At 44.1% G+C, this 25,923-nt stretch overlaps 1 long non-coding RNA gene across 10 annotated transcripts; it reads left to right on the forward strand.

Moving 5' to 3' along the window:
• Positions 1-133: 133 nt before the first annotated feature.
• On the forward strand, positions 134-21,849 carry LOC117838882 (uncharacterized). 10 transcript variants are annotated; one of them, XR_011897007.1, is made up of 11 exons: positions 134-275; positions 2,709-2,928; positions 3,344-3,483; positions 3,910-3,982; positions 8,291-8,412; positions 8,544-8,917; positions 9,501-13,339; positions 13,522-13,588; positions 13,696-13,806; positions 20,484-20,609; positions 21,619-21,849. It is a non-coding gene; the product is annotated as an uncharacterized lncRNA (long non-coding RNA). The 10 variants fall into 10 exon arrangements; XR_011897005.1 differs by having other exon boundaries at positions 3,910-8,412; XR_011897002.1 differs by having other exon boundaries at positions 7,124-8,917.
• The last annotated feature ends 4,074 nt before the right edge of the window (positions 21,850-25,923 follow it).

Raw genomic sequence — 25,923 nt, forward strand, 5'->3', positions numbered from 1 at the left:
TGGACGGCGAGCGCTAGGCGGCGGTCCGCTCCTCTCCTTCCTACGCAAGAGGCCGGGCGGGTCCAATATGTGACCTGCCGCAAGCTCGCCGACATGATGAAAGACAAGACCACCGCTCAGATCCGCGAGATATTCAACATCGAGAATGACTTCGCAAAGGAGCAGGAGGAGGAGATTCGCCAGGAGCACGCCTGGGCCTTCAACGTCTAGAAGCCTTCGGATCCACTTCGCGCTGCGCTCACATCTTACTGGATCTGCCGGTGCCAGCCTTAGCGGTTCGGTTCTATTGCCTCGATGCTTCCTTACTTGAGTTAATCGTAGTGGTTGCTTGACTTGCTTCTTAGTACTAGTTCTTATTTGTCGGATGGGGTCAGGTCAAGTATTCGGTCGTAGCAAATTCAGCTCATTCTGTCGAAGAAAAACAGAATCGAATGTGTGGTGGAAGTTTTGAACTGTTTGCATGAACTGATGAATGAATATCACATCCAGAATTGCCCGTCATTTTCCAATCAATTCCATGCATCTGCTCTATGTCTGTTCAACATGCTCTGCTAATTTCGACTAATCCTGTTCTAGCTTAGCTAGCACTCTTGACCTGCTTGCATTACATGAAGTGCTTTCCACTCCCAAAATGAATTACATGTTGTTCAGTTGATTCGTTTTGTGCAATTGGTTGCAGCAATGCAGCATGATTGCTCAATCTATGCAGTTCTGCTTATAGGATGTTGCACTGAACACTTTATCCTGAACCTGGTGCTCCTGTTCAGATCTAAGTTGATTTAAGTTGCAGTGATTAGATGCAGTTAACAATAGGAGTATTGTGGTGATGGTTTTGGCATGTCGATCATACAATCAAGCCTTGTTTCTCTCTTAACTGGTTCTATAGCAACTAAGCTCTTAATCATCAGCAGGGGTGTAATGGCTTGTCATTGTTTTTTAGCACAAGTCATGCAAACTTGGTTCCGTTATCAATCGAACTGGGAAAAAGCACTCCAAACCCAGAACATGCTCTGCATTCTTCAGAAGATGAGTTGGCAGCAAGCCAAACTGGTGTCAATTTGGAATATGTATGTTGCATATTTATTGCCTTAAGCACAAAATGATCATGGTATATTGGTACGAGGGGCAGCTAGGTAAAGAAATTCTATACAAATGCAGCATGACACGAGAACTTCTCTGTTTTGAGGATAATTTTGTCATAGCAAAGCAAGGTAACTTTTACCGCACGAGGATTTTGACAGGGGCTCTGGTCGCGTACGGTGGTTGGGGGAAAAAAATTCTACGGATCCTAATGGGCTCAAAGACGATAACATGGCTTATTTTGAATTATTGGGGGTGGTTTTTAGCGATCTGTTGTGGGCTGATATGTTTTTAGGGGAAAAAATTTTTAGTATAGCCCCCAATACCTCGTTTTGGGGAAGAATTTTTTGGGGAACTCTTGGAGTTGCTCTCAGGCGCGCTGCGGAGAAGGAGGTGCGCGGCGGACGGGTAGGAGGGTTGGAGAGGGTGCGGCGGACGGGCGTGAAGGGAGTGCGTGGATATTTATTGGACTTTGAGTGCATCTCAACTGTCTATTTTTCATCTAGCGGCTCAGGCAAGATGTGGTTTGAATTGGGCTGTGTGGGCTGAACAGTTAGATGGGCATGAACATATCTTTTGTCATATTCTCAACGTTTGATGTTTTTCTTTTCTTTTTTCATTTAAGGGGGTGTTTGGATATCCATGTTAAAGTTTAGCACCTGTCACATCGCATGTTTGGATGCTAATTAGGAGTATTAGATATAGACTAATTACAAAACTAATTGCACAGATAAAGTCTAATTCACAAGACGAATCTATTAAACTTAATTAGTTCATAATTTGACAAGGTGGTGCTACAGTAACCATTTGCTAATGATGGATTAAATTAGGCTTAATAGATTCGTCTCGCGAATTAGCACAGGGGTTCTGCAATTAGTTTTATAATTAGCTAATGTTTAGTCCTCCTAATTAGCCTTCGAACATCCGATGTGGCATTGCTAAAGTTTAGCACCTTGTATCCAAATACCCCGTAAGGCACTAAAGAGTAACTAGCAAAAAAATATTATCTTTTGTACTCTGATATATTTTTAAAATCTAACGGACTACATATATGGTGTTCCACCGGAGTTTCAATAATTTTCGTATTTATTTATTATTTACTATACTTTAAATGATTTTCTACATTTTTATTTTAAGTAATTTCAAATTAAACTGCGTGTACATCGATTAAGATTAAAAAAAATAAAAAAAATTATATTTAGTTTTGTACGTTTCTTTATGGTCCGTATCCTAGAGATAGATGAAGAATTTACTTGTTTGCTATGGATAATTCAACTTTCTACTTCGTAATTATCAAGGGTGGAGCTAGGATTTGAGGTAAGGGGTGGGGGCAATGGACAAAGCAACGTAGAACTGATTGCCATGTGAGCTGGTTTTAGTGACATATAATAATAACATGTTTCACAAGTCTTAACTAAAATAAAATTACATATATATCAACTTAAATTTAGCTCTTCGACTAGCAGCAAGATCATACGCTGTAATAATATCATTAGTAGTGATTGATGCAGCCAATTCCTTCTCAATATAAACTATCAAACAATCTCACAGAAATCTATCTCCCATTGTACATCTGAAATGTGTCTTCGCAAGTTTCATAGCTGAAAAGCATCTTTCGATAGTTGCAGTTGATACTGGAAGAGTTAATACTAATCTGCGAGCTGCGGTGGTGTCAATTTGGATAGCAACGGCGTGGCTGCGGTGGTCTGGTCTGGGTATGGGCATCAAGGCTTCTGGAAGTCTGGCGCCTGGCAGAGTGGCGGCGGCGGAAGACGAACAACGTCGCATTGAACGAAGACAGGAGACTTGATGGGTCACGAACTCACGATTCACGAACTGTGGACTCAGGTAAACGTGCAGGCTTTCTTAGGGCATGTTTGGATCCAGCGTCCTAAATTTTATGACGTCCTAAATTTTATGACATGTCACATCGGATATTTAGATACTAATTAGAAGTATTAAATATAATCTAATTACAAAACTAATTGCACAGATGGAGTCTAATTCGCGAGACGAATCTATTAAGCCTAATTAGTCCATGATTTGATAATGTGGTGCTACAGTAACCATTTGCTAATGATGGATTAATTAGGCTTAATAGATTCGTCTCGCGAATTAGTATAGGGGTTCTGCAGTTAGTTTTATAATTAGCTCATGTTTAGTCCTCATAATTAGCCTCCGAACATTTTATGTGACCCTCCTAAAGTTTAGTACCTTGTATCCAAACACCCCCTTATTGGAACGGAGGCTTCTTTCTTATTAGGCCACGAACCAGGGAGTGCCAGACTGCCAGGGGGTGCCAGACTGCCAGGGGTAGAGGCACAGAGAGGCCCAGGCCACTGCAGAGGCCGCAAACCGTCAGGGGGTGCCAGGCTCCCCCGTGCCTCCCTCCCTCCGCCACTGGTAATTACCACATAATAATTGTAATAATATCTAAATTTGGTCAAGAAACTCTAGAATTCAAATGGAAGCATATTTTGAGTCCATAATATTGACATAAAAAATTCGAATAATTTTAGTAAAGTGGATCTATACATTATTCATAAATACATACATCTCTCCTATAGTTTCATATAACTCAACTCAAACATTGAAGTTTCCACCCACAATTTTTCTTAATTTAAACTATTTTTCGAACGAACACATTGTATTAAATGGTGGAATACCACTTCTGACCCGTGTTCGATTCCCCACTTGCACCATCATTTTTTTCTGAATTGGTTATGTAGCAACGCACGAGCGCATATGTGTGCAAATAAATTAAATACTGTATAGATTCACCAACGAAGGCATAGCTCGATGCTAAGGATTGCTTTGCTATGGTTGTAGGTCTTGGGTTTGAACTCTCTTCCATGCGTGTTTTTGTCAAAATTCCAGTGGGAACAAAAGAAGTAGGTTAATGGTAAGTGCAATGCATCCTATTCGGGTGGTTCGCCTCTGCTACTTTTTTCTTTTTCCCCCGATTTTTCTATTTTTCCTGATTTTTCTATTTTTACCATATGGAACATGACGATTTTTAATTTATTGATCGTGATGAATTTGTTGAAACGTCATAGTGTTATGGGTCGGATTGTGACGAAATTGGTAAAACATCACAGTGTTTTGGGCTTAGTATCCAACATTGCGAATCCATGATGAAAACTGGTTGATCGTCATAGATAGAGCGCCATAGTGACGTTCTCTGAAAATGTCATGAAAAATTCGTCATGGATTACAACATTTTTTTGTAGTGGGCGGATTAGGGCCAGCGGTGATAGGGGAGGGCATCACTGCCAGATAGGGAGCCGGCGGTGATGACCTTTTTTCGAAAACAAAAAAGGAAAAATAGGGCAACACACACCGTTGGTCGCCCCCGTGACGCACCCCGCCGGCCGCATTGAGTGACAGGATGGGAGGGAGAGGGAGAGAGAGAGAGGCACCTGGATCCACCGCCATCGCACCACGCTCGTGGCCGGCACCTAGGCAGCGTTGCTGTTGCTCGATCCTCATGCCACACCTGCCGCAGTTGACTCAGCCTTGTCACTGCCACTACTTGTCCCGCACATCCCCCATGCTGCCGGAACCTCACTCTATCGCTGCCCTCCGTGGATCCAAGCACGCCGCTGCGGATTCCCGCTGCCTGCCTCGGATCCCCGCACGCTGCCATTGCGGAATCCGGCTCCTCCATACCTCACCCCACCGCCCTCCTCTCTGCCAGGCCTAGTGGCAGCGAGCAGAGTGGAGTTGGGACAAGCAGCAAGCATAAGGGGAGAGGGGAGGAAGCCATGAAGATTGGTGTGGGGGATATAACCCTCGGGTACCACTCGGATGGGCCTAGCCGCCCTCCAAAGGGGGTGCCACGGCCCATACAAACGGGACTCGGGATAGGTGTACGGATCAAAATGAAGGATCAACATCAAGAGATATAGTTGCAGATAGGCATGTTTAAATATGTAAAGAGATAACTTATACCGAAAGATAGTATATTTCCTTATAACCAACTAGGATTAGGTCGAATTAGATCTGTAACCCTGCCCCCCCTCGTACTATATAAAGGCGGCACAGGAACCCCCCTCAAAAACCCAAGCCATATTCGATACGCTACACGCTGAGAATACAACCTCGAGCACATGACGTAGGGTATTACACCAATCTTGTGGCCCGAACCTGGTAAGTCCCCTGTGTCCTTGTGTTCATCCATCTAGCTCTAGGTGCGGTGATCCCCCTCCACACAATCTACCACCTTGGTCTACCCCGTGGTGGACTGCCAGACTATTCCCCCGACAGGTGGCGTGCAAGGTAGGGGTTCACCATGTTAGTTGGCAAGCTTGTCAAGATCTCGAAGAGCTACATCATCTTCATCGTGATGGGAGTGGCAATTCCCTTCTGGGGAGATCACACTGCCTCCGCCGCTGGCGATCGTGTGGCCAACAACTCGGTCCCTCTCGGGGGCCAGCTTCTCATCAGGGAGGTGCCTTGCATCATCCCTAGTCCCTCTATTGAGAAGATCGAAACCTCCAATCAGGCTACAGCACCGGTCGCAGGCAACCTAGGTTTGGCTAATAGATCCAATCTTATTGGCAACCAAGCCCAGGCTAATCGAGCAATCCTCGACAGGCCACTGCAGACTAGGAACCCAAGAGTTCTGGTCGACAATCTGCTGTACCCTACAGCAGAAAAGGATGGAGCCCCCGTGGCTCTCTCCGCTGACGATCTTGTCCAAGCTATGGATTGGATCGCAACCCAGCTGGTCGAGTGCATAACCCTCTGTGAGTCTACTCTCGGAGGGAAGCCGATTGGTTTGACCCCTCAGATCCGTTTCCCTTACTGGCTGAGGAAAGCTATGGCGAGATTGAACTTCTTCAACTTGGTAAATGACTAGTTGGATGAGGATGAGTCGTAGATTGTGGCTGTTATCAGTAGCCATCCACCAGCCAATGATTCCCTTTTTTCAATCTTGGAGGAAGGCATGGAGACGGACTACACCACCGATCCAGATCAGCTGTCGGAGGCAGAAGATGAAGACCAGATAGAAACTTCCGCTGAATCCACTCACAACTCCGAAAGCAACTCAGCCCCTAGTTTCGTTTAAGTTGTTGCCCCGGCGGCACTGGTCTTTGATGATGAATGAACTGTGGAGGGGGAAACAAAGCAGGCCAAGGCATAGCACATTCAAAAGAACGCCAACTGAGCCGCTAGGCGACAACAGATCCTCAACACTGCTAGAAACGCCAACGGTGATGGAGACCATGCTGAGTCCTACCAAGACAGGAGGAGGAGGTTGCAAGGCAGCAAGTAGCACACCCTTCATGATGAGCGCATCAACACCAACGATACATCCACACCGACACGAGTACCAGTTTCTACGCCGACACAAGTACCAATTTCTAGTCCTATTCCTCGCGCCCGTGCTCATCAACTTAATCATCAAGTAAATTCACTCTTGAGTTCTTGTACATCATATTTAGACCATGGAGACATGTGCACTCTTGTTTTGGTTAGGAACCAGGGAGAAGACCGAAAGGGAAAAGGACTCGCGCAGGCTGGATTCGGACTCTAGGACAACACCAACTTGTGATGGTCACCACGGTCGCATACGGACTCGGATTGGGGCATTCAAATACTTCACAGATTCGTTATGAAGTCTATTTTCATATGGATCTGGACTCAAGTCCATATATGGTCTGAGGTGGCCACAATGACCGAATTGTTACCGAGAGATTTTCTATACAAAGGTGCTGCGTCACTTTAATTTGGCCCAAGGGGCCGTGTATCAAGTTGGGTCCATTAGGTACGCGTCCTAGGGTTGGAGCACGACCCCAACACCCTGGTGGTCATCCTCCCACCTTCATATACCCCTTAGCCATCACCAAGAATAGTTGGGTTTTGTTTCGATCAAGTTTAGCTCTCGCTACTTGCTTCTAAGCGCGCGTGCTGGATCAGCTGCCCGTCATCTTGTCTTCGGAACCCCACCTTATTGAGATTGAAATTGAAACCTTCATCTTCATCTAGTAAATTTAGTACTTGTTATACTTGTTCTTGCTAGTTCTTCAATTGCTTGCAGGACGAGTGCCCTAGTGGCCGGGTAACGCGCTCCACAAGATCGCGGCATCCATTGGAGGTGGTGTATCGGTTGCTAAGGCGCAGCTTAGAATTGGACCGTGAACGTCATCTCCAACTACTAATCGAGTTACCCCACGCCCTCTCATTGAAAGATTGGGAACCAACCCTAGCGGGTTCCTATCAGTTGGTAATCAGAGCAAGGTTTATCGGTGAGAGACTTTCAATACTTTGCTGTTTTTAATTTCCTATAGTCTAGAAAAAGCTAAAAAAATAGTAGATTAGTTTACCCACAATCCTATAAACCCTTTGAGCCTTTGCTAGCACTACTTAGTTAGGGCTTGTTGAGTTTCGGTTGCATCGATTGTGTCGAGTTGCTGGTCTTAGTTTTAGTCTTTTAGAGTTTCGAGTTCTTGTCACGTTCTAGTCACAGCCGTGTGCTACCTTTTGATCTCTCTATTGCCGAATCTGAGTGCAGTTTGGAGTTCAAGTCCAACATGGACTCGGCTAACTATGCGCGTCATTGTGCTAGGGTTGGTCGAGACCGAGTCCTGATCTTGTTAAAGGCCGAGTTCGAATCGATGAGCAGCTCAAGTCCGAGTTGGTTGTTTGGCCGTGTTGCGTGCTATTCTTCATATCCATATTAATCACACAACAGTTCATTATATCCCTAGTTGCTTGGTTTAGTCTTGAAGGGTTGGAGACCGAATCCCATGTGGTGTTGAGTTTGAGTTGGAATCGGTTTTGAATCCGAATTGATAGCTGCCTTGTTGCTGTTTTGAGTTCGAATCTGAGTACATCTTTGTGCAAAAGTAGTCATACCTATACTCAAATTCTCCACGTCCTGCATATCCATTTTACGTCGGCTTACTCCAGAGAGAGAGAGAGCTTGTGTGGTGTGTGGCTCCTGTGAAGTCTTTTTATTCATATAATCAGTTTTGAGGATCCCCCGAAAAAAATAAAAAAATAGAAAAAAAGAAAAAAAAATAGGAAGAAAAGGGGCTGTTCATTGTGCTTGTCTATTGTTTTCCCGGTGGTGTGTTGTGATTTCCTTTATGTCCAGGCTCGTGTCTCTAGCACGGTCTAGTCTAGGACCAACACAGTACCACCGTTGAACGATTATTCAGCTTGCTTTTGTGACTAACATGGTGCTAGTACTTCCTTGCTTCAGCACACCTACAGCTCCACATATTTCAACTACAGCTTGACAGGTCCTATTGTTGCGACACCGATACACTTCATTCCACGGTTGGTTGCATACTTGTTGGTAGCCATCCCCTCCTGTTGAGCAAGGTGAGAATTGGTAAGAGCTTGTGTAACGGGTTGAGAGTGAGCGCCTTGCAGTAGCTACATCCTAATAGCTGTAGGTTTTTTTTATTTCTTCACCTATTTTCTTGTTGCCTTTGTTCGTCTAACCATGACAGGATAGAGGATAGTCAGAATATGCCAAATTCTCCTCGCACCAAGGGCATCATACAATATTTTGAAAAGCTAGTGAAGGGGCACGTGGAAGGGCTTGATGATGATTTGCAGGTGACGAATGAGAAGATTGGTCTGTTGGAGGCCACGCAACTTGCCACCAACACCAAGCTTACAGGACTAGAGACATCGGTCGCTCGTATTGACAAAAGCCTTGCTGCTATTTTGAGATGTTTTGATGAGATGCATGCCAAAACCACTAATGGGTATGATGGAGATAACAACAAGGATGAGCGTGTCAAGGACAATTGGGATGCTGATACTAAACAAGATGACCGAGACGCTCATGATCGTCGACGCCTACGCCATAATCGCAGAGGTATGGGTGCTTACTGATGACGCGAGGTACATAATAATGATGATGCTTTCAGTAAGATAAAGTTTAAGATACCTCCTTTTGATGGAAAATATGATCCTGATGCTTACATTACTTGGGAAATTGCTGTTGATCAAAAGTTTGCATGTCATGAATTTCCTAAAAATACACGTGTTAGGGCTGCTACTAGTGAGTTCACTGATTTTGCTTATGTTTGGTGGATAGAACATGGCAAGAAAAATTCTAATAACATGCCACAAACATGGGATGCTTTGAAACAGATCATGCGAGGTAGATTTGTTCCTTCTTACTATGCACATGATCAATAGGTTGCAACAATTGAGACAGGGTGCTAAAAGTGTAGAAGAATATTATTAGGAGTTACAAATGGGTATGCTGCGTTGTAACTTAGAGGAGGATGAGGAACCTGCTATGGCTAGATTTTTGGGTGGTTTAAACCATGAAATTCAGGACATCCTTACTTATAAAGATGATACTTATGTAACCCATTTATTTCATCTTGCTTGTAAAGTTGAAAGGGAAGTGCAGGGGCGACATGCTAATACCAAGAATAATATTTCTGCAGGAAAATCTACATCATGACAGCCGCGCACGACTACCTCTTTGACCGGACGTACACCTCCATCCTCTCCATCCCTGAGTCGGCCGGCACCACCACCACCATCCAGCGACAAGCAACATGCTCCTCCCACAAATTCAACAACCAAGACTGCCCAGAAACTAGCCACTAGTACCTCTTCGATTGCATCCATGGGTAGAACAAGAGATGTTCAGTGCCATCGATGCAAGGGCTTTGGACACGTGCAGCATGACTATCCTAGCAAGCATGTTTTGATGGTCAAAGAAGATGGTGGGTATTCCTCTGCTAGTGATTTTGATGAAGATACATTTGCTTTGCTTGCTGCTGACCATGCAGGTAGTGAGGAACAACCAGAAGAGCAGATTGGTGTAGATGATGCAGATCATTATGAGAGCCTCATTGTGCAGCGTGTGCTTACCGCACAAATGGAGAAGGTGGAGCAAAATTAGCGGCATACACTATTACAAACAAAGCGTGTCATTAAAGAGCATTCGTGTTGTTTGATAATTGATGGAGGTAGCTGCAACAACTTGGCTAGCAGTGATATGGTGGAGAAGTTTGCACTTACAACCAAACCGCACCCACATCCATATCACATTCGATGGCTCAACAATAGTGGTAAGGTTAAGGTAACAAGACTGGTGCGAATTAATTTTGCTATCGGATCATATCATGACATTGTTGAATGTGATGTTGTGCCTGTGGAAGCTTGTCATATTCTGCTAGGTAGACCATGGCAATTTGATACGTATTGTATGCATCATGGTAGATCAAATCAGTATTCTCTCATACACCATGATAAGAAAATTGTTTTGCTTCCTATGTCTCCTGAAGCTATTGTGTGTGATAATGTTGCTAAAGCTAAGAAAACTAAAATTGAGAGCGATAAAAATATCAAATCTATTAGTAATAAGAAAGATGAGATAAGATTGAAAGGATATTGCTTGCTTGCTACTAAATCTGGTATTAATGAATTGGTTGCTTCCACTTCTGTTGCCTATGCTTTGGTATGCAAGGATGCGTTGATTTCGGTTCACAACATGCAGCATTCTTTGCCCCCTGCTGTTGCTAACATTTTGCAAGAGTATTCTGATGTGTTTCCAAGTGAGATACCAGCAGGGCTGCCACCAATACGAGGGATTGAGAACCAAATTGATCTTATTCCTAGTGCATCTTTGCCAAACCGTGCGCCATACAGGACAAATCCAGAAGAAACTAAAGAAATTCAGCGACAAGTGCAAGAACTACTCGAGAAAGGTTATGTGCTCTTAGACCTTGTGCTATTCCGGTTATTTTAGTGCCTAAGAAAGATGGAACATGGTGTATGTGTGTTGATTGTAGAGCTATCAATATATTACCATTCAATATCAACACCCTATTCCACGTTTGGATGATATGCTTGATGAACTTAGTGGTGTTGTTGTGTTTTCCAAAGTTGATTTGTGTAGTGGGTACCACTAGATTTGTATGAAATTGGGAGATGAATGGAAAACTGCTTTTAAAACTAAATTTGGTTTATATGAGTGGTTAGTCATGCCTTTTGGGTTAACTAATGCACCTAGTACTTTCATGAGATTAATGAACGAGGTTCTGCGTGCTTTCATTGGAAAATTTGTTGTGGTCTATTTTGATGATATATTGATTTATAGCAAATCTATGGATGAACATCTTGATCACTTACGTGCTGTTTTTAATGCTTTACGAGATGCATATTTATTTGGTAACCTTGAGAAGTGCACCTTTTGCACCGATCGAGTGTCTTTTCTTGGCTATGTTGTGACTCCACAGGGAATTGAGGTTGATCAAGCCAAGATAGAAGCTATACAGGGATGGCCTGTACCAATGACTATTACACAAGTGCGGAGTTTCCTAGGACTTGCTGGTTTCTATCGCTGTTTTGTGAAGGACTTCAGCACCATTGCTGTACCTTTGAATGAGCTTACGAAGAAGGGAGTGCCTTTTAGTTGAGGCAAAGTACAAGAGAACTCCTTCAACATGCTGAAAGATAAGTTGACACATGCACCCCTCCTCCAGCTTTCTGATTTTAATAAGACTTTTGAGCTTGAATGTGATGCTAGTGGAATTGGATTGGGTGGTGTTTTGTTACAAGAAGACAAACCTGTTGTATATTTTAGTGAAAAATTGAGTGGGCATGTTCTAAATTATTCTACTTATGATAAGGAACTGTATGCTCTTGTTTGCACATTAGAAATATGGTAGCATTACTTGTGACCCAAAGAGTTTGTTATTCATTCTGATCATGAATCTTTGAAGCATATTCGTAGTCAAGGAAAATTGAACCGTAGACATGCTAAGTGGGTTGAATTTATTGAATCTTTTTGTTATGTTATTAAGCACAAGAAAGGGAAAAGAATATTATTACTGATGCTTGGTCTAGGAGGTATACCTTGCTGAATCAACTTGATTACAAAATCTTTGGATTAGAAACCATTAAAGACCAATATGTTAATGATGCTGATTTTAAAGATGTGTTGCTGTATTGTAAAGATGGGAAAGGATGGAACAAATCATCGTTAGTGATGGGTTTGTGTTTAGAGCTAACAAGATATGCATTCCAGCTAGCTCCGTTCGTTTGTTGTTGCTGCAGGAAGCCCATGGAGGTGGTTTGATCAGGCATTTTGGAGTCAAGAAAATGGAGGACATACTTGTTGGTCATTTCTTTTGGCCAAATATGAGAAGAGATGTGGATAGATTTGTTGCTCGTTGCACGACATGTCAAAAGGCTAAGTCATGGTTAAATCCACATGGTTTGTATTTGCCTCTACCTGTTCCTAGAGGTCCTTGGAAAGATATTTCTATGGATTTTGTGTTGGGTCTGCCAAGGACTAGGAAGGGACGTGATAGTGTGTTTGTGGTTGTTGATAGATTTTCTAAGATGGCGCATTTCATACCCTGTCATAAAACTGATGATGCTACTTATATTGCTGATTTGTTCTTTTGAAAAATTGTTCGTTTGCATGGTGTGCCCAACACAATTGTTTCTGATCGTGATGTTAAATTTCTTAGTCATTTTTGGAAGACTTTATGGGGAAAACTGGGAACTAAGCTTTTATTTTCTACTACATGTCATCCCCAAATTGATGGTCAAACTGAAGTTGTCAATAGAACTTTGTCTACTATGTTAAAGGCTATTTTAATGAAGAACATTAAGATGTGGGAAGATTGTTTGCCTCATATTGAATTTGCTTATGATCGTTCGTTGCATTCTACTACAAAGATGTGCCCATTTCAGATTGTATATGGTTTCTTGCCTCGTGCTCCTATTGATTTGATGCCTTTGCCATCTTCTGAAAAACTAAATTTTGATGCTACTAAGTGTGCTGAATTGATGCTAAAACTGCATGAAACAACTGAAGAAAACATAGAGCGTATGAATGCTAAATATAAGTTTGCTGGTGATAAAGGTAGAAAGGAACTAATATTTGAACCTGAAGATTTAGTTTGGTTGCACTTGAGAAAGGATAGGTTTCCTGAATTGAGAAAGTCTAAATTGATGCCTAGGGCTGATGGACCATTTAAAGTGTTAGAGAAAATTAATGATAATGCATATAAGCTCAATCTGCCTGCAGATTTTGGGGTTAGTCCCACATTTAACATTGCAGATTTGAAGCCATATTTGGAAGAAGAAGAAGAGCTTGAGTCGAGGATGACTCAAATGCAAGAAGGGGAGGATGATAAGGACATCAACACTAACGATACATCCACGCCGACACGAGTACCAGTTTCTACGCCGACACAAGTACCAGTTTCTGGTCCTATTACTCGCGCCCGTGCTCATCAACTTAATCATCAAGTTGTTGGAGGTATGCCCTAGAGGCAATCATAGAGATGATGATATTCCATTTGTATCCATGATTTATATTGTGTTCCTTGAATATCCATTAAAGGCTACTTGAATTGATTTGCAATTTTATGAATTGTGTGAGGAAACTCTTTACTTGTATGGTTATTCTAAAGCTTTTATTGTCATGAACTTGGTCACTAGAAGAGAAACTGCAAGCAGTACCTAGCTTCATTGAAGAATGGCGGAAGTAAGAGTACTTCCACCTCAGGTACGCTTGTTATTAATGTTATAGACAACATATTTCTCACTGATACAATTATTAATTCTTGGGTATTTGATACCGGATCGGTTGCTCATATTTGCAATTCGATGCAGGGAATGATAAGAAGTAGAAGCGTGGAAAGAGGAGAAGTTGATTTCCATGTGGGCAATAATGCAAGAGTTGCTGCGTTGACCGTCTGGACGATGCAACTGTTGGGATATGAGGTAGGCTACACTAGCGCAAAACAAAATTTTCTACCACGTAAACCAGGAAAACTGCCGTATAAGGATCACGGGATTACCACTCGACGCACTACTGGTGCGGAAGATGTAGATTCGCGTCGATGCAACGAAGTGGATCAGCGTAGTCATACGTAGTCGATCACGTCGACGTCCAGCAGCTCCTCAGCAGCTCGTCCACGTGCAGCAAGATCTCCCTCGTGCCGTGGCTCGTCGTCGGCTCGTCGGCGGCTCGTCGTGGCTCGTCGGCGGCTCGTCCAAGTGCTGCAGGCGCAACACCTATAGGTATCCACACGTGCAGGGAGGAAGCATCGCAAGCCGGACTACTAGATCCGCGAGTTGCAACAGGCGAGGGCGTGGGAGGCGCGGCAGATGTGTTTCGCCAAAAAGGTGTAAACCCTAGGGCGCCCCCAGCCCTCTATTTATAGAGGTTCCTAACGGACCTCTGGGTCCGAGGCCCATTAGTACTTCTAAACCTAATCCAACTCGGATCATATCCGAATTGGGCTTCCAGCCCCTTAAGTGTGTGACCCTATGGGTTCGGATATATATAGACATGGCCCGAGTACTCCTAGTCGGCCCAATAGTCGGTAGCGACCTCTAGCAAGACGTGCCAACTCCTATATGCACACGAAGATCATATCAGACGAACCATCACAACATTATATACATGCTATTCCCTTTGCCTCACGATATTTGGTCTAGCTTCAAGCCGACCGCTCTTTCTCGATCCTGTGATTCGGAATCCCTTTGTAGGTTAACTGTTAACCGTACGTAGCATGGCCATGCATTTTCAGATCCGATCATTCGAGGGGCCCAGAGATATCACTCTCAATCAGAGAGAGGCAAATCCCATCTTGATTGACCATGTCTCACAGCATGCGTCCTGACAAACCCGAAAGCTACCTTTATAACTACCCTGTTACGGCGTAACATTTGATAGCCCCTAAGTAAGTCGATCCACATCTTGAATACATGCGACAATCTCAGGTCTAAGGACAAAGCGTATATGTTGTGTAAAGAGAGAACTACTTCTCATGTTGGGTCAGTCCTAGCACATGTCTCCACATGTGCCCACATTATTAGTTCAACATCTCCATGTCCATGACTTGTGAAACATAGTCATCAACTAATACATGTGCTAGTCTAATATTCATGTGTGTCCTCACATGAACTCCGACTAGGGACAACTTTAGAATAACCATACAAGTAAAGAGTTTCACACACAATTCACATAATTGTAAATCAATTCAAGTAGCCTTTAATGGATATTCAAGGAACACAATATAAATCATGGATACAAATGGAATATCATCATCTCTATGATTGCCTCTAGGGCATACCTCCAACAGTCTCCCACTTGCACTAGAGTCAATCTAGAAGGTACCTAATACCCATAGCTCTTACATGCGCATCATGCTTAGCCTGCGGGAGTGGTTTTGTCAACGGATCAGAAATGTTCAGATCCGTGTGTATTTTGCATATCTTGATCTCACCCCGGTTAACGAAGTCTCGAATGAGATGAAATCGCTGCATTACGTGTTTGTTCTTCTGGTGGTTCCTTGGCTCCTTTGCTTGCGCAATTGCCCCATTGTTATCACAGTAGAGATTCAATGGGCTGGACGCATTCGGGAACACACCAAGCTCAATGAGGAAATTCCTTATCCAAACACCCTCCTTCGCGGCTTCCGAAGCCGCGATGTACTCCGCTTCTGTTGTAGAATCAGCCACCATCTCCTGCTTGGAACTCTTCCAACTAACAGCACCACGATTTAGCATGAACACAAATCCTGATTGTGACTTTGAATCATCTCTGTCGGTTTGGAAACTAGCATCGGTGTAACCTGTTACAACGAGCTCCTCCTCACCTCCATAGACGAGGAACATATCTTTAGTCCTTCTCAAGTACTTAAGAATGTTTTTCACCGCTGTCCAGTGACTCTCACCTGGATCAGACTGGTGTCTGCTTGTCATACTTAGCGCATATGAAACATCTGGGCGAGTACTTATCATTGCATACATGATAGATCCAATAGCTGAGGCATATGGCACTCTACTCATGCGATCCCGCTCATCAGCAGTCGAAGGACACTGAGTCTTGCTGAGATGTATGCCATGTGACATAGGGAATAACCCTTTCTTTGCCTCTTCCATGCTGAACCGCTTTAACACTTTGTCAATGTAAGTATCTTGGCTTAATCCTATAAGCCTTCTCGATCTATCTCTATAGATCTTAATGCCCAGAATATATGCCGCTTCCCCTAAGTCCTTCATCGAAAAATTTATTTTTCAGTGAAGTCTTTACGGACTCAAGCATAGGAATGTTATTTCCAATCAGCAATATGTCATCCACATATAAGATTAGAAATACTACAGAGCTCCCACTAATCTTCTTGTAAACACAAGACTCTTCTTCGTTCTTGGTGAAGTCAAACCCTTTGACCACTTTATCAAAACGAATGTTCCAACTCCTAGATGCTTGCTTCAATCCATAAATGGATCTTTGAAGCTTGCATACCTTTCCAGCATTTTTCGGATCGACAAAACCCTCAGGCTGTATCATATACACGTCCTTAGCTAGGTTTCCATTCAAAAAAGCTGTCTTGACATCCATCTGCCATATCTCATAATCGAAATATGCAGCTATAGCTAGAATAATCCGAATGGACTTAAGCATCACTACAGGCGAGAAAGTCTCGTCGTAGTCAACTCCTTGAACTTGTCGAAAACCTTTTGCGACAAATCGTGCTTTATAGATGTGAACATTTCCATCCATGTCCTTTTTATTCTTATAGATCCACTTGCACTCTATGGCTTTAACACCATCAGGCGGGTCAACCAAGTTCCAAACTTGATTGTCTCCTATGGACTCTATTTCGGATTGCATGGCATTCTGCCATTTTTCGGAGTCTGGGTACATCATTGCTTCTGCATATGTCGCAGGCTCATCATTGTCCAACAATAATATTTCCCACATTTCGCGGAGCCTTGCCGACCTTCGTGGTTGTGGCGGTGCTTCTCTTGCCATGGGTATCTCAACTTGTTCTGCTACGTTAGCATCACTCATTGATTCTTGCCCAATCGGCTCATCTTGAACCTCTTCAAGATGCACTGTCTTTCCACTCTTTTCTCCTTTGAGAAACTCTTTCTCTAGGAAAACCCCGTTCCGAGCGACAAACACTTTGCCCTCTGACCGGTTGTAGAAATAATATCCCAAAGTTTCCTTTGGATATCCCACGAAAATGCACTTATCCAACTTAGGTGTGATCTTGTCCGATTGAAGTCACTTGACAAACACTTCACATCCCCAAATCTTTAGAAAAGACAAACTGAGAACTTTTCCAGTCCACATCTCATATGGTGTCTTAACTACGGATTTAGACGGTACCCTATTAAGTGTGAAAGTTGTTGTTTCTAGAGTGTATCCCCAAAATGACAACGGTAGGTCCGACTGGCTCATCATTGATCGAACCATGTCTAAGAAAGTTCGATTATGTCGCTTGGATACACCATTTCTCTGAGGTGTTCTAGGCGGCGTAAGTTGTGGAACAATTCCGCAACTCTTTAGATGATTGCTAAACTCGTGGCTCAAATACTCGCCTCCACGATCAGATCGTAAGGCCTTAATTTTCTTGCCACGCTGATTTTCAACTTCATTCTGAAATTCCTTGAACTTTTCAAAGGTTTCAGACTTGTGCCTCATCAAGTAGACATAGCCATATCTACTAAAATCATCAGTGAAAGTTATGAAGTATTGGAATCCTCCTCTAGCCGTCGTGCTCATTGGTCCGCATACATCACTATGTACGAGTTCCAACAAGTCTACTGCTCTCTCAGGAAATCCTGTGAAAGGCATCTTGGTCATCTTGCCTAGCAAGCAAGCCTCACATGTCTCGTATGCTTCAAAATCAAACGAAGTTAGAAGTCCATCAGAATGGAGCTTCTTCATGCGCTTTTCACTTATATGACCCAAACGACAATGCCACAAGTAGGTAGGACTCAAATCATTAGGCCGAGGCCTTTTAGCACTTACGTTACAGACAGGTGAACCATCAAGATTTAAAACAAATAATCCATTCACAATGGGTGCAAAATCCATAAACATATCATTCTTAGAGATCACACAACCATTGTTTTCACTCGCAAATGAATAACCATCCTTCATCAAGCATGAAGGAGACAAAATGTTTCGACTTAAACTAGGAACGAAATAACAATTATTCAACTCCATAGCTAGGCGGAAGAGATGAAAGAATGAAGTAAGTGGCCAACTCTTTGCCCATTGGGAAGCCCAGCTTCTCCAATCGCTGAGTGTAACCAACCATCTTGATTACATGTGGTTCTACTGCTGCGCCTTCTGCTATCTTGCACTCCAGAAAGGCTTTGGACACATTGAACCTTTCAGTCCTAGCCTGTGTCTGGAACATGTCCTTGAGCGCCACGATCATATCGTGTGCCTCATGATTTGTTTTGAACTGCATCTGCAACTCGGGTTCCATGCAAGCAAGCATAAGGCAGCTTAACTCAAGATTAGCATCAAATGCCTTCTTGTAAGCAGCCTTAACGGCAGCAGATGCATCATCAGCAGGTACTAGTGGTAGTGGGGTGTCTAGAACATCTTCCTTTTTATCGGCCCTGAGAACAATTCTCAGGTTACGGATCCGATCCGAGTAGTTTGTTCCATACAACTTGTCCTTCTCAAGGACCGAACGCAAAGCAAATGGTGTGGTGTTGTGTAATACCTGCCATTGTAGTCATCAAAGTGACTTTGAAAAAATGGAAGCAATTCGTGAAGAAAAGAAAAAGAAAATGGTCGAAAATCAAATTCGGGTCAAATTTGAATGAAATTTGAATTTTGAATTCGAAATTTAGAAAAATTCGACAAAAATATGGAATGAAGGTGTAAGGGTGATTAGAACTTAAGGATCAAAATTTGGAACAAGATTTGATCCGAAATATCTCAAAAGAATCAAAGAAAGAAAATGGAAACTCATGGTTACTGTTCACCGTCCGACAATAGGGAGTTCAGAAAAACAGCAGCAGAGTCCATTTTCAAAATTGAATTCTGTTTAATTTTTCAAATAATTGGATCAAGACAACTATACCGTATTGAAGTATGGACTTTGAACAAGTATCTTCAGGTGTTGACAGAGCCGAGCTCGACGTGTCACCGCCGCCGTTCTCGGTCGCTCGCCAGCACGGCAGCTATGCCACCTCCTCACCACGCAATCCTACGAGTAGACCACGGTGTCAGCCATGCGTGCAGTAAAACCTTCATATATCTACCGCTCCCGCACCGCCCCATTTACCGCCGCTCTTTTCACCGCCGCCGCTCCTTCTGTCAAGCCGCCGCCGCCAAGCAAATACTCCCACCACACCGCAGCTCCCGTCGATTCCTCTCGCCCACTCCTCCACAGACACCCCAGCTACACCCCAGCCGAGTCGTTGTCCAACATCCTTGCCGGTAGGCCCTGCGCCGCCGCCGTTTCCATCCGCCGTTGCCGCACCTCCTGCTCACGGTGAGCACCCCCCTTGCTCTTGCTCTCTTCCTTCTTGGGTAGCCATAGGCAGGTCCTTGGGATGCCAGGATGGTGTAGTAATAGTCGTTGGGGTAGGTTGCGCCATCGTCGTGCGTAGCCACGACCGGCCGTAGGTGCCACCGCCCGCCACCGTGGAGGGAGTGGCTCCGGCCATCTCCCGAGGAGCTGTTGCCACGCGCGGGTGCGTGAGGGCACAGAGGTGCTTTTCCGACCTAGCCAGTTTTGGCGGGAGGAAGAAGAAGGTGCTGGGAGTCGGGGGCCCGCGCGTCAGTGGAGAAGAGAAGGAGAGAGAGAGCAGGCCGGTCGGCCGCAGCGGAGGCCAGTTGGGCTGCGGTCTTGAAGGCCCAGGAGCGCACGCGGTTGGCCGTAGAGATAAAAGGGCCGGAGGCCCAGGAGAAAGACAGGCCGCGCTCACGAGAAAAAGAGAAAAAAAAAGAGAGGAGAAGAATCGGCCCAGTAAGGCCCGCCCGGGGGAGAAATAGGCTGGCGGGTAGATTGAATAGGAAAAGGGGTGGGTCCGCGCCACGGGCCCAGCGTAAGAGAGAGGGGGTAGAGTCGAGTCGCGTGAGAAAAGTTGCCGGGGGAGTTTTTCGGGAAAATTTAGATTTCCTTTATAGAATAATTAGTTTAAATCCGAATCTCACCATTTAAATCACAGAAATTTCTAGAAGTGTCCAAAATTAGTGAAACCAATTTTGTTAGGCTTGTTTTATTTTCCTTTACGCATTAAAATTTTTATACCCTAGAAAAATAATAAAAATTTGGGTATTTATTTAATGCCTTTCTTTTAAGGTAATTAAATAAATACTTAATCTTTATAAAATGCATAAAATATGGAATAACATTTTCATAATCACAAATTATTCTTAACTCATAGGAAATTAGGTTTTCAAGTTAGAAAATAATTATAACCTTTTCTAAAAATAAAAGAAAGGTCTTAAGTAAGGTTAAGTAAGGAAATAAAAATTGTGGGCTAATCTTTTCGGGTTTTGTGTGTTGGCTTGCAACTTTATCATGATAAATTGTATAGTCCTTGTTGGCTTGCAAATTTATCATGAAGGAAAGTTGTATAGTCTTTTATTCAAAATTGCATTCCTAACCTCTGCATATGTTGTGCTATAGACCCCGAAGCACCAGAAGGAGAATACTCGGAATATTCAGAAGGATCTTCGGAGTTTGAGGAAATCTTTGAATTGGTCCCCTGCGAGGCCAACCCTTCGGACAGTGCTAACTTTTTAAGCGAACAAGGCAAGCCCCGGTGCATTACACCTATTATTTTGAAGTCAATATTTCATGTGTCCTGTAATTAGCTAGTTTCTATATGTATGCATTAGGTCTAGGAGTTTCTTGAAACCTATTCTTGTGCATGATCATACCTTGTTTTAAGGACATCTTTGCCACTTGTTCAAACCTTTAGTAGATAACCCAAGTCTAGAAATGCTTAGTTGCTTAAATGCTTGGTTTACCAACCTTAAGGAAAACTTTTGAGTCACGCATGTTATTTATGGAAAGATGAATTGGAAATTGAAAAGCTGACAGAAGCTAAGGATGTAGTTCTGTCTGCTAGATTAATTTGGTTAAGGCTCGATTCGTTGTCTTAACCTTTGATCAAGTGATAATCATCTGATCACTTACTGGGTATGGGACCAGTAAAGCCCAGTAGGTTAGTAAACTCTCTGATCGGGAATACTTCATACCCGTGCTTGACGTGCTGGAGATTGGCAGGGGCGTAGCTTGAAACTCACATGGTGATCGGGCCAGACGTGGGGTCCCATGTGGGGGTGCGTTCCTGGGTCCGGGTAGTCTTATTCCCAATCATTGGTTTTGCTAATCGAAAAGTCGTTACGTACGACCTGGACAGCCGTATATAACTGGTGATTAGGGTGCTCTCCTGCAGGATGTAATATGATCCGGATCGCTGCAATTCTCGGTTATGAATGCACTTGATCACTGTTGAGCATCGTAGCATAAATTCACGAATGTTATATCTTTCTGTTAATAATTGATGTATGACTTAATACCTTATTGTTGCATGTAATCTTTTCTCATCATCTAGAATGGTTAGGTAACAACTTAACCGAAATAAAAGATAAAACTAAGGCATCACTTGTAGTAAGCTTTTCGGCAAATTGTATCAGCCCAGTACACCAAAAAGCTATCATGTACTTCCAAGAAAAATTATTATTATATTGGTTAGTCGGGTAAGACTTGCTGAGTACACCGTACTCAGGGTTATCCCTTGTGGCTATCTTTTCAGAAGCACCGCAGGAGTCCACCGAGGAGGAAGCCCCGAAACCCTAGGGTATTGTTATGAGTCTCACAATACCCTTAGAAGAAGTTTTATAATGCTCATCTCCACCCGTTTATATTTTAAAGTCCTAGAACTCTGTCTAACACTGCACTATTAAGTTTGCTTCAAACTAAGTCTTGTATTAACTCGTACCTCTTGTATATATGTAAAAATGTAATAATTGTTGATGCTATCCCATCGCGGATACTATCCTGATGTATGGCTATGAGACACGACGTGGATCTTTCGAGGAGTCCTAGGGACACTCGACGGACGACCGGACTTATACTGTTTTAAGTGCGCTTCGGATAATTGCTGCGTCGGCAGCAATTAGGCGCATTTAAACCAGTTTAAGTTGGACGGTTCCGCCACATGTTGCTAGGTGCCATTTAATCTACAACAAAAGTAATGCAAAATACACTAAGACAAACGTATCCATGATAGAGCAAATCACATTAAACTATTTTAATAGAATCTACTCCCACTAAAATCAGTATCCCTCTATTGATACTTAGTGATTCAGGATCCACAACTAACAAGTCTACTAGTAAGCTTTAGCATCACCGCTAGCAAACAAGGTAGATCGGTAAGCAACTTTTGCTAATCATATCACATATGACTCCTGTTGTTGGGTGACATCTCCATGTCTCAGGGCCCAACCTTTATGCCCCAAGGTCCTTAACCGTTAAGTTAACCTTGTTAAGCAAACCAACCCTTATGCGTGTAAGTGTCCAACACAAACCCGTCTAATCAAGGAAAACTAGTGGCACCCTAATTTCATAGACCCACCACTAATTGTACAAGACATGGGACGGTGCAAGTTTTAGTTGGGAGGGCACTTTGTGAGGGATCGTTCTACTTCTAACATCACAGCATGCAGAAAGTAAAACATAAACAGAGTAGCATTCACATAGTTGTGACACAGTATGGCCCGTTTTTTCTTATGGTGATCTCCATCTCCACAGAACCTGTTCACCATGGTGATCTCCATCTCCATGTTCCATGTGCGCTATCCTCCTGGTGATGAGTCCTCCAAGAACTAGAACATGCTATTACGCCTAATAGCTAGTAAGGAAGCTAGTAATGAAGATTACATAGTTGCTTGGATCATCACAGATTGGTACGCAGACCATTAAATACATTAATGTGACAACACATATGGCTCCTGCCGTGTTGCCGTACGCGCGACATGCAGGTCACAAATGAGTTACACACATGCATCACATACACAAAGGGGCCATACTGATCACAAGATACATACATCCTGCAAAACAGAGTTAAGCGTCCTAATATTCCAAACTTCAGAGGTCCGAAACTCCATCTTCCAAGCCGAATTTGGGAAATCTAATTTCACCAAAAATGGTAGAGGTGTTGAATTTCATGTGTAACTTTTTCTGTAGATCAATTTTCATATAAAACTCGCCCCGATCCGAGATCGTACCGAAAAGTTACGGCTAATTTACCGAAGCATACGCACACGGCAAAATCCCAACCCCGGCAGTAGATCCCATCTACTATTGCACATCTCATGCACCTGGCGTATGAACCTAGATTTCATCTCGACCAATCACATTGATCTTTGCTTGCTGCAACTGGCATTACGTGTATCACTTAACTCCGATGGCGAAAACCCGACCGGTAGGAGTATGTCGTTACACTACCATTGCAGCAAGAACATGAAACCAGGACATAGATCAAATTGAAAACTCGCATATCTCTATATGCACACATCCCAAATCCAAAACTAAACAGCTACGGCTCTGATACCACTGTTGGGATATGAGGTAGGCTACACTAGCGCAAAACAAAATTTTCTACCGCGTAAACCAAGAAAACTGTCATATAAGGATCACGGGATTACCACTCGACGCACTACTAATGCGGAAGATGTAGATTCGCGTCGATGCAGCGAAGTGGATTAGCGTAGTCATACGTAGTTGATCACGTCAACGTCCAGCAGCTCCTCAGCAGCTCGTCCACGTGCAGCAAGATCTCCCTCGTGCCGCGGCTCGTCATCGGCTCGTCGGCGGCTCGTCGGCGGCTCGTCGTGGCTCGTCGGCGTCTCGTCCAAGTGCTGCAGGCGCAACACCTCCAAGGTATCCACATGTGCAGGGAGGAAGCGTCGCAAGCCGGACTGCTAGATCCGTGAGTTGCAACAGGCGAGGGCGTGGGAGGCGCGGCAGATGTGTTTCGCCAAAAAGGTGTAAACCCTAGGGCGCCCCCAGCCCTCTATTTATAGAGGTTCCTAACGGACCTCTGGGTCCGAGGCCTATTAGTACTTCTAAACCTAATCCAACTCGGATCACATCCGAATTGGGCTTCCAGCCCCTTAAGTGTGTGACCCTATGGGTTCGGATACATATAGACATGGCCCGAGTACTCCTACTCGTCCCAATAGTCGGTAGCAGCCTCTAGCAAGATGTGCCAACTCCTATATTAGTCGGTATGGTTATTCTAAAGTTGTCCCTAGTCAGAGTTCATGTGAGGACACACATGAATATTAGACTAGCACATGTATTAGTTGATGACTATGTTTCACGAGTCATGGACATGGAGATGTTAAACTAATAATGTGGGCACATGTGGAGACATGTGCTAGGACTGACCCAACACGAGAAGTAATTCTCTCTTTACACAACATGTACGCTTTGTCCTTAGACCTGAGGTTGTTGCATGTACTCAAGATGTGGATCAACTTATTTAGGGGCTATCAAATGCTACATCATGACAGGGTAGTTAAAAAGGTAGCTTTCGGGTTTGTCAAGAAGCATGCTGTGAGACATGGTTAATCAAGATGGGATTTGCCCCTCTCTGATTGAGAGTGATATCTCTAGGCCCCTCGAGTGATCGGATTCGAAAATGCATGGCCATGCTACGTACGGTTAAGAGTTAACCTACAAAGGGATTCCGAATCACAGGATCGAGAAAGAGCGGTCAGCTTGAAGCTAGACCAAATATCGTGAGGCAAAGGGAATAGCATGTACATGATGTTGTGATGGTTCGTCTGATATGATCTTCGTGTGCGTATAGGAGTTGGCACGTCTTGCTAGAGGCCGCTATCATCTATTGGGCCGAGTAGGAGTACTCGGGCCATGTTTATACGTATCCGAACCCATAGGGTCACACACTTACGGGGCTGGAAGCCCAATTAGGATGTGATCCGAGTTGGATTAGGTTTAGAAGTACTAATGGGCCTCGGACCCAGAGGCCCACCAGGAACCTCTATAAATAGAGGGGTGGGGGCGCCCTAGGGTTTACACCTTTTTGGCGAAACACATCTGCCGTGCCTCCCACGCCCTCGCCTGTTGCAACTCGCAGACCTAGCAGTCTGGCTTGCGACGCTTCCTTCCTGCACGTGTGGATACCTTGAAGGTCGGGGAAGAGCTCCATCATACGATGGATTCCTCTCCCTCACCAAGAGGCTTTGCCAAGTCTCATGGTCGCATGGTTTCAAGCTTTCTGACGTCGACAAGTACGATAGGAAGTCAGACCCCACCCAGTGGCTCCAGATCTACTCCACAGCTGTTAAGGCGGCTAGAGGTAACACCAACGTGATGGCTAACTACCTGCCCATCATGCTCACAAAGGACTACCGCAACTAGCTGATAGGGCTCCCACGTGATGCCATCGACAACTCGGAGCAGCTTTGCTTGCTGTTTACCGGCAACTACATCGGCACCTGGGAAGGCCTGGAAGAAAAAGGCTCCTAGGTTAGATTCGCCGGCGGAAGAACGAGACACTTCGAGGCTATATCCGTTGGTTCTCTGAGAAGAAGAACTCGGTCCCCTTGGTTGAGGACCACGACGTCATGAGTGCCTTCCAAAATGGTCTCACCAACGGCAAGCTGATCAACAAGTCGACTAGGAAGTCGCCGAAGAATGTCAATGAGATGTTCGCCATCGCCAATAGCATGACAGACAGAGAAGAGGTAGAGAAGGAGCAACTCAATGAGTTCAAGGCCCAATGGGACAAGAAGAGCTGCTCTCGCCCTAGGGCCCGTGAGGTGGAAATACGCTTTGAATGTTCTGAATCCTCCCGTAGGGGGGAGCAGCACGGCCGGAAGCGAAAGATGACTGAAGTCATCACCGCAGTGCAGCAAGGGCAATGACGTATCAGTCCCGAGGAGTTCCAGAAGATGCTGGACATGCAATGCCCATACCACAAGAACCACAAGCACACGGCCCGGGAGTGCTTCGGCCTCATAAGGCCTTCTCAGGAAAAGGCTAAGGGAAGCCACCTTGCAAGGACGACAAAGACAATGAGCCACGGAAG

This window comes from Setaria viridis, chromosome 9 (assembly GCF_005286985.2).
Source record: "Setaria viridis chromosome 9, Setaria_viridis_v4.0, whole genome shotgun sequence".
NCBI lineage: Eukaryota > Viridiplantae > Streptophyta > Magnoliopsida > Poales > Poaceae > Setaria > Setaria viridis.